A 13137-nucleotide genomic window follows, 5' to 3' on the forward strand; every position below is an offset into this window, starting at 1 on the left:
AACATCTCCTGAGTAAAGACTTCAGCACAAGGAAAACCTCAAGTGAGGAAAGAGTTGCGGTAATGACTGGTCACAGCTTTTTTTCAACCTTTTGTGCTATCTTATGCTTGCTGAAAGAATGGGGGATGTCTGCTGGCTGAGATAAAGAACAATTAGGGAAATTTTTACAAGGCGATGCTTTTCAGAAGTTGAAATAATTTGATAACAGTTCAAAATCTGAGGGAGTCTTTGTTAGGTTATTTTTGCCAGAGTAGTTGAGGTGATGATAATGTTGCATTTAGAGGTATTTATGACCTCGGTGTTTTTATCACAGTGGAAAGGAGATCAAACAAAACTTTTAATATAATGGACCTTAACAGTAATTTTGTGGGGTTTGAACGTGCCACACTTTCCATTGAAGTTACATTCTGTAATTGTTGTCTGAAGAGGGCGGACAGGAGGTACGCAGCACTGAGTTTGAGAAGCGCGTGTGAACCTGTTACAAGCCCAGGTTCAATACTGAAATCCAGAATACTCTGCTTCTCTTTTGTGGTCAAGTTACGTAAAATGAATCAATGGGCTCAGCTTACCGATAGAGAAGTTTGTCACTCTTGAAGCTGTGAAGAATGTCTTGAAAGCACAAAGAAAGTGTAAATAATGTAATAACATAAGCAAGCAGTATTCACGGTGTACGATAATAGCCCAAAGATGCCAAGGGTCCATTAGTTGGAAGTAAGAGGAGCATGTACTGATCTGTTGCAGTGCATCTGACACCTCTCTAGCAGAAGACGTATTTGGAGTGGGGTGAGACCACCGCGTGTCCCACGCAGAAGGTGAAGGGTAAGGCTGGGAGATGGGTGCTGCCTGCTCGACCTCCACGCTGCCCCATCTGTGGAGTTACAGGGACACGTACAGCCAGGGTCTGGTTTCTATTGCAGCAATAAAACCCACAAGTAGTTATCAATGTGAGAGCAAATGGAGTGAATGCAAATACAACTGTGTTCCTATTTATGTAAATTGTATGGGGTGTATTGGTTACTCAATTTGGAGAGTTAACACCAATAGCTACATTAATAAATGGTGCAAAATATTCATAGCCCTTCCTTTGGGTGACCCAATAATGTCAAGATCTACTTCTCGGGATGTGTGCTGTGATTGTAGTTCCAGCTCAGAGAGCATAGTTAGCTTCACAAAAGGCCTTTTGTTCCTGCCTGGCTTGGTTACGGTGATCTGCTCTGGGACTGCTGATCGAAAAAAGCTTTTTCACTTGGAGCTTTTGATCTGTTATTCCAAGTTTGGTGCTCGCTGCGTGTGTGTGAGCCGAGAGCAGCGTGTTACAAATAGGTAGTTCTAAAGAACTTGAAGCGGGAGTGCCTTTGGCAGTGTCAGCTTCAGTACAGATCTAGAGGTGGGGACAGCTTACACCACCCTGGCTGATCTTCAGCCTCATCCCACTGACCCAGCTGCAGTGGCACATCATGGCTTTAACAAAGGAGATTTCTGACCGCTTTCCCCTGACTTTATGCAGCTGCAGTCCATGCTCTCTGATCCTAATCCCTTTTTTGGAAGCCCAGGTCCAGCCCTTGCATGAGCTGGCAGCACAGGAGGCGTGAGCGTCTCTGCCTCAGCACCTCAGCTTGCTGCTGGTTTTCCCAGAGTTGCTGCTCTTGGTTCAAGGTTTCCACTTGAAATGGAGGTCACCCACTTCAGTTTGTGTTGAAGTTTGGTGCCTGGCCGTGGGCAGCTCCCATGGAATCCTTGTGAGGAGTAACTCTGGGGTTTGGGGGTGTTCAGCCAGGGAATGGCGTGGCCCAGGGGCTGCATGCCTGCCAGGGTGACCCTTAAAGGGATTGCGGTGTACCCCATGCATGGGAAGAGCTCCTCCACCAGGTAGTGTGGGTAACAGTGACAAAGCAGTGCTCTGTCCTCCTGGTGACGTGGGATTGATGTGTCTGTCAGCTGCAGGAACACTCCTTTTGGTGTGGAGGCTGGAGCTTGAACCCGAGGTCGCTGGACTCTGACCCCGCTTGTTTCCTTGTAACATTCGGAGCCAACTAGAGCCAGAAAGTTTAAAACTTTTGAGGTTCTCGGCTGTTTCATTCTTCAGAAATTAAACCTGAAGCAACTGGCTGAAAACTTCACCATTAAAAAGTTTCACTTCCCAAATAGTGCTGTTCTATAAATACCCTGTGCAGTGGGATATGACATTTACTCCCACACATGAGACACAGCATGCTTTGTAACTTGCATACTCTGGCCCTTAACCCTTGAGCTGTCTTTGAGTAAACACAAGGCAAGGAACCCACCTCTTCTGCGGGACAGACTCACGTTGCAGCCTGTGAGTTGGCATGGGTTGCTGTGGAGTAAATGGGAGCAGAATTGCACCAAGAATTATTGCACTTGGTATGGAAAAACTCATTTCTTCAAGCTCGTTGGGTATCATGTAGCTAAAGGTGTTGCCTTAGGAATAACAGTGCTTTACACGCACTCTTATCAACACATCTCGGAGCACTTTCCTGCCCAAACCAAAAGAAGTACTTAAGGTAGTTTGCTTTAATTTCTGATTCTGCTATTGATTTATGATCCCTGACAAATTTCTTAGCTCCTTAGTTTCAGTCCCGTGTGATACAGACGATACTGCTTTTCTCTCATTCTTTACCTGTGGTCTGTATATATATATATTGGAAACTCAAAGAGTAGGCTCTGGCTTCATAGGGTGTGCTGTCTGAAGTGCTCAGGTGCTGATGTTTTATAAATATCCTATATAAATAGATAAATATCTTATATATATCAGTGGGAGTAGGTTTGTAATATCCCTTTCTTACTGAGAAAGCGATGAGGACACCTCGATAGATTTAAAATTTAATGGGTTATCTTATCTCATCCTCTTGCATAACATAACTTCAAGTGAGCCGTGTATCACAGCCAGACTTGAATTTGAGCAAGGTTAGCAAAGTCTAGCACTGCAGCTGTACCTCTGAGGGAAACGGAGCCCAAGATTGTAAAATCTTGTTGTGTAATGTTGGCACACGGCTGTTTCTCTAGTGTTAAAAGACTATGCAGAAGAGATCCGCAGCAGTGAATCCTAACATCAGAAAGAGCCTGGGTTTGTTATCTCTCTGGGGTGGGAGATATGAAAACAAACAAATTTAGGGCTTTGTGGAATGGGTCTGATTCTGATCTCGGTTACACAGCACTGATGTAATTCCTTTCAACTGAACGGCGTATTCATGGCTTGTGCCAGTGAAAAATAAGAATGGCCTCGATAGCTTGCAAAAGTTTTTCATCAGCTCTTTTGAATACCAAGCAGTTCCAATTAATTGGAGTTTGGCCTCTGCAGGGAATATGCTTCTGTACAGCTTCCTCTTATCTTTGCCAAAATATGATCAAATTGCTTGTCTTTCTGAACAACTTCTGCTTTTTGGCTGTGTTCTATCATCAGGAAACACATGTCAGCATTTTAACAGCTGTGTCCTGTTCAGAATGAGCTCTCAATTGGAGCTGGGTGCATACGGAGCAGGGCCAGGGCTAGCTGTCGTTTGCTCATTTATGGTTAGGAGTATCGAGTAAACATTGATTTTTGCCTCTCTGCCGTGGAGGTCATCTGAGGATTTCGGCGCTTCACAAACCAACTTTCGTGAAGCTGAATCTTCATCAGATCCTTCTGCAGAGGCAGCAGCGCTAGTGTATAGAAAGAGGAAATGAGCATTGGAAAGATAAAGCCAAGATTATTAAAAGCAGACTGATTTTGGGTCTTGGTTGCTCAGCTCAAGGAAATTTGAGTGTTCTTTTTCTAGTAGATTACAGGACTTCTCTTGTAGAGATGACTCTCTTGTGAGAGGGTGCTTAAAGGGTTTCTGAACTCAGGTCCCTAAAATCACTTCTCTGAGAGTCACAGATCACATCAGAAGCAGAGGTGCCGCTCATAAACCTTACAGCATCTCAGATATTAAAGGACATACTAGAAAATGAGTGCAAAATCTTTGACAGAATTTTACAATATTCATGTGTTGGGGGTTTTTTTAAGCTTCAAGTCTGAGAGTTAAGCAGTAAATGAAAAATTCTAACATTGCTTTTTTAAAGGAAATTCTTCACATATATTTTGGAGAGATCTGGCTCATGAATTCTAAGAAGTCAAGAGGCTGACAGTGCCGCTTTGATTGAATACTCCTTGCTTTAACCGGTAACTCCTTAACCCAAAATGAGCAACAGCTTCCTCCGAGGGAGCTGGCTGTAGTTCAACTCATTGTACCCATTCGTCAAAAATACATCCCAGCTACAACTTTTAGTCATTAGTACTTAGATCTACATATCCAGTGCTTTTTTTTTTTTTTGGGGGGGGGGGGAGGGGAATTGTGGTGGATTTTCAGCCTATCTTCTAGACGGACTTTGCCTTCACTGGTGTGAAGAGATCAGTAAGGAGAAGTTAATGGAGACGCCCGTCCCTAGCAGCTAACACGAGATCAGGGCTGAAGTATTTCAGCAGGAGGAGGAGCCAGAGTTGATATTGGCTCTGCAGGTTTTGCTTTGTGTATAAAGAGGACTTTGTTCTTAGATAGCCGGCCTTGTCACATCCCTCTGTAATTTCACTATGTGATACAATGCAGATAAAAAGTTAGTAATTACTATTAGATCCCTGGCAGTTAATGTTACACACTCCCAAGCTAAGAAGTGGCAGCCAGAGTCCAAAAGCCACATTGACTTGCTGGGTTTCTGAGCTGTGGTCATTCCAAAAAAATATGTGGCTTGTTGCAAGCGTCATGCCTGGCAAAAAGAATTTGGCTTTACGTTTCAGCAGAGCGACCTGGTGGCTTACCTTTCATTGTAGCATTGCAGCAGCACTTCGCAGTGCTCCTCACATTTGAAAGCATTGGTTTTATTCCAGGACATCTGCTGGCTTGCTCTTTCCATGGCAGAACGCGTGTAGACACAGGGCAGTCTGGGTACTAGCGCCATTCATTTACAAGAATTGATCTAGTTATCAATTTTTAAAGTCTGTAGGACATGGACAAAAGCTGATTGGCTTACTCAGGTTTCAAAGTTTCCTCCTCCCCAAATTGCAGTAGTCTATAAATGACCATTTTATGTCCATTACCCTCTCTGCTCCGTACACAGTGAGGGTAGGAAGGTACACAACATCGCTTCTGCACTCCAAACCTCAGACGAGGTCTTGTCAGCATAGTGGGGCTGATCCCTGCTGGGCAGTTGACCCAAATGAGGCTGGATAAATTCTGCCCCTTCCCAAGGGTCAGGGTGTGTGGGGTTGGTGTGTTACCTGGAGTAAAGCCTCAGCTGAGGGGCAGGCAGCATGGCCAGGAGGAACGGGCATCGACCCCAGGGTGTCTGCAGCAGGCAGGGCTGCAGGGGGGGTGCTGCGATGTGCGGTGTCTTTAGGTGCTGTGACTAAAGGACGTCGTCCCTCTTCTCTCATCGTGCACTGCAGTTTATGTCCCTGGCAGGCTGAGCGCAGCCAGCACCCCCAGGTCTTGGTGAAGAAGAAGGGCTCGTTCGGGGTCCAGGGGCTCGGAAGCACTTTTGCTCCCCATGCTACACATGTAGGCTTTGGAACAAACTCTTGGATGGACAGATGGCGTGGGCCTGACCCCAAACTTCTGCTTCAGGCACTTCAACTCTGCAATTGCTGCTGAATGCCATAATTTAGAATCTTGTTACGAAACATCCCAAGATCTGTGTCTGCGAGGCAGTCGGGATTCTCCCTGCCTTTGCACAGTCTCTTCCCACGTTGGCAAGATCTGCTCCAGCTTCCTGCGAGGCCGAAATGTCCAGAGCCATCACACCGACTAACGGCGAGTAGCGTGGACACGCTGCCTGCAACAGGAATGGATCCGGCAATGGGGTAGGAGAGCAGAGAGGAAGTCCTGAGAGCGTCGGGACAGGGAGCTCTTGAGGAGGCTCAGCTGTCAGCGGCTGCTGCTGTGCAGGCTCCCTTCTGGAATCTCCCCTTTCATCCCAGCCCCTGTCCTCCACTTGAACCTTCTGAAATCCCGAGCAGTCGATAAGCTCTGTCCTCTTACAGGCATTCAGATGGTCTGAATTAAAACCCAGCAGCTGCTGCCTGCTGTGTTGCACCTCCACCCCGTTTCTGCAAAGTGGCCGTCCCTTGCCTTGCAAGGTCGGCGTAGCTCCGTGTTCACACCTTCTCCCAGCCCCGTCAGGAACTGCAGCAGGGACCTGCCATGCCGTGTATGCTCTTAGCAGGTTTCTTTACTCAGCTGCTCCATCCCGGTTCCCCACCCCGTTTCTTGTACTGCCCCAGGCTGTCATCCTACCCAAACACCTCTGCCACCCACCCTGGGAACTCCGCTAGCTCCTTTCAGCGCTGCTTGAGCACAAATTAACAACACGACTATGTGCAATTCTAATGCAAGTTACTAATTTTCTCAGATCGGAAATGTGATAAAATGTTGGAAATATAGTCACATATTTTCTCCTATTTTTTGTATGTGGTGGGAAGGGCTACTGAGAAACACAAAAACCAGTCTGAAACACAGAGGCAGTCAACCGCAGTCCAACTAGAGATGTCTCATCGCCAGCCCTTTATTCAGATTTTACTCTGGGAATCCTCTCCTAATGTCTCCAGCCTCCTGCCTGGCTCCTCTCAGTCCAGTGCTGCCTCCATTGGCATCCATGCTCTCCTGCAACTGTGCTGATCTCCTGCTTTCAAAGTCTCCCTCCCTCCCTTTCCCAGTGAAAACCCTGCCCATAAGATAAGGTAACCCTCACAGACCTCAGACCTTTAACTCCCTCTTTGTGACGCCTCTGATTTTTAATTTCCCAGGCGAAGGATGATGTTGGTGGAGGAAGCCCCGCTTGGCGTTGTCCTTGTCCCTGCTGTCGTGTTTGAAGAGAGATGGAGAGGAATATGTCCCAGGTTCCCTCCGCATGGCTCATCCCCGGGGTGAGCGGGCACAACTGTGGGGTGAACAGCCCTGACATGACACAAGGTACGTGCATGTCCAAAGTCATGTCATCTATAAGACTGGACGAGAAGACAACATTCCTCCTCCTGAAAATACCTAAAAAGGAGAAAGATTTCTTTCACCAGGCTTGACAGCTAGGTGGGGGGGGGTCACTAGCTAAATATTTACATACAGATCAATCAGGGTTTATTGTAGGCGGGCAAACCGCAGCTAATATTAGGACCTGGCAAAACATGCAAAAAACCAACACCCAGGGTATCTTTGCTTTCCTAACGCAGAAAGTGCCCTTTACAAAATAGACTGAGAGCGTACAGGCACCGTTTCTCTCTGCTGATAAATGCAGGGCCTGTGGTTTTGCTCTCTGTGAGGATCCTTTAGCTTCTGTGCCGGTAAATGGGACTTTTTCAATGTACTTGGCAGGAGGAAACAGGCAGCACCTCTTGCCTCTGCTCTTTGCTCCAGCCTTGGATGTTCTGGTAGCAATAGTTAGGCAGAATCCTCGTTAGACAGACCACAGGATGGAGCAGGGGCATAACACAAAGTAGGTCTTTACGCAGATCCAACACTTTCTTCCTTAAAGCAATAGTGCTCCAGCAAAAGCAGCTGGCTCGGTCTTTGCTTATGAAATTAATTATGATAAATCTAAAGTGTCAGGGATTGGAATGTCTAATCAAATTACACCAGACTGTAAAAAAAACTATAAATGGAAACGGGTTAAAAATTCAACCAGACATTTGGTATTAATCATACAGAAAAATGCATGCAATACTTTAAAGTTAATTATGTATTAATCTGTTGCAAAATAACAAAATCCCTTGAAGCATGCGGTAGGACGGAGATTTTGTCCTCAGGTATGGTCCATCCACCAGATAAAAAGAGAATTCATACCAGATAAAGGGCAAAGGCAACATCAAGCCATCTCCCCATGCTTCCTCCTCCGGGACTGCCCGCCCCACAGCTGGGATCCCACAGCCCCTCAGGCATGTGTGGGGCAGGAGCTGAGCAGAGGGAGAGCTGTGACACCCTGATGCCTCGTGCTCCTCCCTTCTCCCTCTGCAAGTGACTATCTCCCATATATCCCATATATCTCCCTGGAAACATTTGAGGTCAGGTTGAATGGGGCTCTGAGCAACCTGGTTTGGTTGAAGATGTCCCTGCCCATGGCAGGGGGTTGGACTAGACGATCTTTAAGGTCCCTTCCAGCCCAAACCCTCCTGTGATTCGATGATTCTATGATACCACCCGGCACGTTTCAGCACGATCAATACCTGTGAGGTGGGTGCAGCATCTCAGCCTTTGCAAACCTTTTAAGTTCCTCCACCTGTTCTTTGGAGCACCGCTCAAGATGTGCCTAACCATCCCTTGGTTGATGTTAATAGTGCAGGTTAGAGTTGGTGGTGAGATCAAAATGCGCTTGCTGCAAGATTGCACTGGAGAGGTGGGTCCATGACCTGTCATTTTTTCCAGAGGAAGCTTGGGGCTGGTCATGCCTAAATAGAACAGAGAACAGCCTAAATAAAGGGTTAAAGCTCCAGCATTCCAGCCCACACCAAACGCTCGGCCTCTCGACTTTAACCAGAGTAGCAGCTGTTGGTTTCCCACAGTGTGCACACACGGCTGAAGTCCCACATCACTGTCTGTTGCTGGGTTTTGCAAAGCCGAGGTGCTCGTGTTCACGGGGCGTGCTATTCACTCGAGGAATCCAGTAGCAAGAGCAACAAAACTGTAATGGGTTTGAAAAACACGAGAAACCCCATGGTGAATCTGCTGGATTTCCACATAAACAAATTCACGCTCTTCAGAGGACGTAGCATTAGCTCTAAGGCTAAACCAACCCATTTCCACACCGTTTCTGTTGTCCTAAACCCGTGTCCTTCTGGTTAGACTAACCTCTCCTCCCCAGGGGGTTCGTCATAAAAATGGTTCCCCATAGGGCCATCTGTTGTCCTGAGGCTATCTGAATTTGTCGGCCACTTAATAAAATGAGAAGTGAGTCAGCTCATACTGTTACGAGTGAGAAGCCTTCAAGTAGTCCTAGACATTTGTTGTTGCCGCACAGTTTTCTTTGGGAGTCCTTTTTCCAAGATCAATATTTGAAAAGAGGGTGAAGCCGACACAGCAAATATTGCTGGTCTGTAGCACAGAGAAGTGAAGTAATACTGCTAGATTAAATTCCCTCAATCATAGTTGAAGTGCCCGGGATTTATCTGTGCAATCCTCCAGGCAAAGTTTGGGAGCAGCATTTGTGCTTGATTCTTTCCTATTACAAGCTGGGCTTGCAAAGGTTCAAGGTGGGCTTTAAAGAACCTCTCCGGAGGTCACCATAACTTCAAATTTTCCATTCAGTCCTTCACAGTGTTTGAGGTGATATTATATCTACTGGGTGCAAAATCCTACTGTGCCAGCAAGGAGGGGAACAGAAACTCCTGCTGGGGTTTGGCTGATAGAGCTGGTCCTTTTCTGCCAGATGTATACTTTTCTGTTGATCAAATCGGAAGGAAGTTTTGGAGGAAAAGGAAATGGAGTCAACAAGAGCTTTCTCGCCAGCGGCATGCATGTGGTCCGAGCTCCTTCCACGTCCTGCTGTCCCTACGCTGTTTGAATACTGCGTCCAGCTCTGGGGTCCCCAGCACAAGAAGGACATGGAGCTGTTGGAGTGATTCCAGAGGAGGCCATGGAGATGATCCGAGGGCTGGAGCACCTCTGCTATGGAGACAGGCTGAGAGAGTTGGGGTTGTTCAGCCTGGAGAAGAGAAGGCTCCAGGGAGACCTTAGAGCACCTTCCAGTCCCTGAAGGGGCTCCAGGAAAGCTGGAGAGGGGCTGGTGACAAGGGCAGGGAGTGCCAGGCCAAGGGGAATGGCCTGAAGCTGCAGGAGGGGAGATGGAGATGAGATCTGAGGGAGAAATTCTTCCCTGTGAGGGTGCTGAGGCCCTGGCCCAGGTTGCCCAGAGAAGCTGTGGCTGCCCCTGGCTCCCTGGCAGTGTTCAAGGCCAGGTTGGATGGGGCTTTGGGCAAGCTGGGCTAGTGGAGGGTGTCCCTGCCCATGGCAGGGGTGGCACTGGATGGGCTGTGAGGTGCCTTCCCACCCAAACCTGTGATTCCATGATTCTATGATATAGAAAAGGAGGTTGTTCTTGCAAGTGGACTCAGGACTATGAACGAGGACAGGGTGTGTTCAGTAATGAACTTCTCTTACTGTTGGATGCTTACAACATCCTGAGCCTGACCCTTGAGTATAATCAGAAGGGATCTTTCCAGACCCGGTCACGGGGTTATTGGAATGAGGGTGCAGGTCTCATGCTGCCGCTGCAAAAAACAAATTGGGAAGTGTTCAGACAGACTTACGAGAATGATTGGAGGTGGGACAAACCCACCTAATAGACCATAGCAATGCTATATTGAGTTTGTTTAACTTATAAAAGGTTAAAGGAGGCAAATTCAGGCTAGAATGAAGAGCAGGAAAGGCTCGTTGGATCCACTTTAAGAGTTCTCCATCAGCAAAGTCCTGAAATCAAATCAAGTGTCTGTCTATGCTGCAGGCTTGACCGTCTCCTCCAGTAATTCCTTCATTAAAATAAACGGATCTTGCCACAATGCGGAATTGCAGCAAAAGATAAAGTAATGGTTATATTCTACCCGTCTTGTGTCATGTTACACTGTAAATGATTTGACTCGGAGACAAACTCCTTGTTTTGGCTCATATACCACCAGATGTGAAGAGAGCCCTATTCATCACCAGGATCCCAAGATGCTCTTGCAATAGACATCACGGGGAAAAGTTGTTGCGTTGCCAAGTTTAGATGGGAGCCTAATTCTGTTCTCCATATAAGCAGACTTAGACATGTCTTAACCGATCAAAGAATCATTATAGATAAGAGCAACAACTCTTGTATTAGAGAGAAAGCAGCTTCTACTCTGTGGAGATAAGAAGTAGGTTCTTCTTTTTTAACATAAATGCACAAGTTTAAAAGGTCAGTTCTAAAAAAAAATAAACCAATGTCTTTCTTAAGAAAAACAGATCTAAGGAGAATATAAAGCATCTTTCATCCCCTCCCACCCACAGGACACTCATCCCCCCTGCCACATGCATTCTCAGACTTCTGGATTAAGAAGCGTGTGCTGCCAGGACAGGGCTGCGTCACCCGGAGCCACCCATATTCTCCCCCATTCCTCCAGCAGAAAGCAGCGTTTCTCTGCCTGTTTCACCAAAGGCTATTTTATATAATCCAAAGCTTGCTTTTGCCAGTGATGCCATTTTTAGGACTGGTCCCTCTGCTCCTGGGGTTAGGGAACAGCACCTCTCTTATCTGCTCTGGATTTGTCCATTTAAGAGTGCAGAGTCTGCCACGCACGTGCAAACGAGCAACAGCCAGTGGGATGTATTCTCTTGCCTGCTGCAAATGCAGCATCACTCACCTGGATTCATTCAGTCCATGAGCTGGTCTGGGAGCCGGACACTTGAATCGTGTGGGCTGTGTATGCATGCACGTGGCACAAGCACTTGTTCCAAGGTTGCCTCGAGTTTTTCTCAGAGAACCGTAGAGGATTTACCTTGCAGGGAAAGCGTAAAGAAGCTTTGGGCAGGATGGTGCCAGAAAGTCAGACGAGTTTCTGAGCTGTGCTCACTCCGGCTCTCACCCGCAGGTCTGCTGGAGCAGGCAGGGTTAAGTCAACTAGTGCAGGGTTCATATTGGGGCCCAGATATTGAGTTTCTGGACACCACAAAGGCTCCAGGCTGGGGCAGAGAGGGGGTGAACGATGGCAGATGGCTGGCCAGGCCATCCTGCCCTGTGCTGCCACTTTACACCTCGAGCAGGTGAGGATGAACCTGTGCAATACCCCTGGGGAGCTGCGGGCAGAGACGGATGGGAGGTTTTGCCCCCATGTTCATGTTCTTGGCTGTTAAAAGGAAAATATTCCATTAATGAGGCAGATCGAAGGTCCTTCTGGCAAAGCACCTTGTCACCAACTGGCGTCAGAGCGTGGACTCTCCAGCAGTGTCTTCTGGAGTTGAAGGATGGGTTTGCTACAGCCGTAACCTCTGGTACTGGTGTGCTGGGGGGAAACCCTCAGGAGCTAACAGGGTGCAGGGGAAGGAGCCCAAGGACAGGTCCTTTCCCAGCAAATCCTCCTGGTTTCCCGCGATCTGCAGCTTCAGGACTTTCTGAGCTGGACGTTGTCTCTGTACTGGTGTTTATCAGCCCCCGTGGTAGCTCCCACTTTTGGAGACAAGCACACAGGAGGAGACTGAAAGGTGTCTGTGACCCACACTGAGACATTCTCCGGCGTTGTTGCATGCACTGGCCACTCTCGGCAGTTTTCTCTCTGCAGGAATTATTAATACTGAAAATTGGTACTTGCATGTTTTCACCGGTGTGGCAGGGTCACCCGTCTCTGCCGGCAGTGCCAGGAAGGGAGGCCAGGCTGGTCACGGTCACGCCGTCTGCCCCTTCCCAGCGTCAGTGTGTGCCTGAAGAACAAGCAAACCCAACCAGCACTCAGGTCTCTTCCAAAAAACAATTACATCATGTTGAAGCCATCAACCATGTGATTTCCCAGCCCTGAAACTGAAAGGAGCCTCTCTCCAGGAGAGGGAGAGAAGTTGTGTAAGAGCCAGCTGGGATTCAGGAGGAAAGGCTTTATCCGCTCTCCAGGGAGGTTGTGTTCAAGTGGGACCCCTGCCACAGGAGATGGGACTGCAGCTCTGTACCTCCGAAGCACCATGCAGGACAGGAAACACTTAAAATTTTTGATCTGTCTGGAGATTTTGAGCCCATTTCCTGGGAAGTTGGCTTATTTCTCTCAGAAAATATTGATGCGTGTTTCCAAAGAGGGCGTTTGAATCGGTGCACTTGCCGTATTTAGTGCGTTAAGGCAAAGGGATGCAAGGACATGGCAAGGACCCTCAGACACTCATACACCATATAGCACCTGGCTCCTATGGCCATACGGGGCAAATAATGCCACGGCGTCCCACGGCAGCGGGGGGGGCTTTGTTCCGCACCCACATTCTTGCCACCACCGCTGTTCCTTGTCCCGTTTTCCTGCAGCCTCGTGATTAAGGGGAGGGCAGAGCAGCTCTGCTCGGGCATACAGTGCCCGGCCTGACTCAGGTCCCACGTGAACATCTCACAAGGATCCCCTTTGATCCCCGCACAGCGAGGAGGCTGCAGAAACAAGGACAGAGGCCACAAATGCTGCAGAATAACTAATCC

General features: G+C 47.9%; 1 long non-coding RNA gene across 1 annotated transcript; it reads right to left on the reverse strand.

Annotated features, from left to right (window-relative positions):
* Positions 1 to 6746: 6746 nt before the first annotated feature.
* On the reverse strand, positions 6747 to 12325 carry LOC129195554 (uncharacterized). Its single transcript, XR_008573925.1, has 3 exons — positions 11339 to 12325; positions 8189 to 8410; positions 6747 to 7016 (listed from the first exon to the last, which is right to left on the reverse strand). It is a non-coding gene; the product is annotated as an uncharacterized LOC129195554 (long non-coding RNA).
* Between the last annotated feature and the right edge of the window lie 812 nt (positions 12326 to 13137).

This window comes from Grus americana, chromosome 22, assembly GCF_028858705.1.
Source record: "Grus americana isolate bGruAme1 chromosome 22, bGruAme1.mat, whole genome shotgun sequence".
Classification (NCBI taxonomy): domain Eukaryota; kingdom Metazoa; phylum Chordata; class Aves; order Gruiformes; family Gruidae; genus Grus; species Grus americana.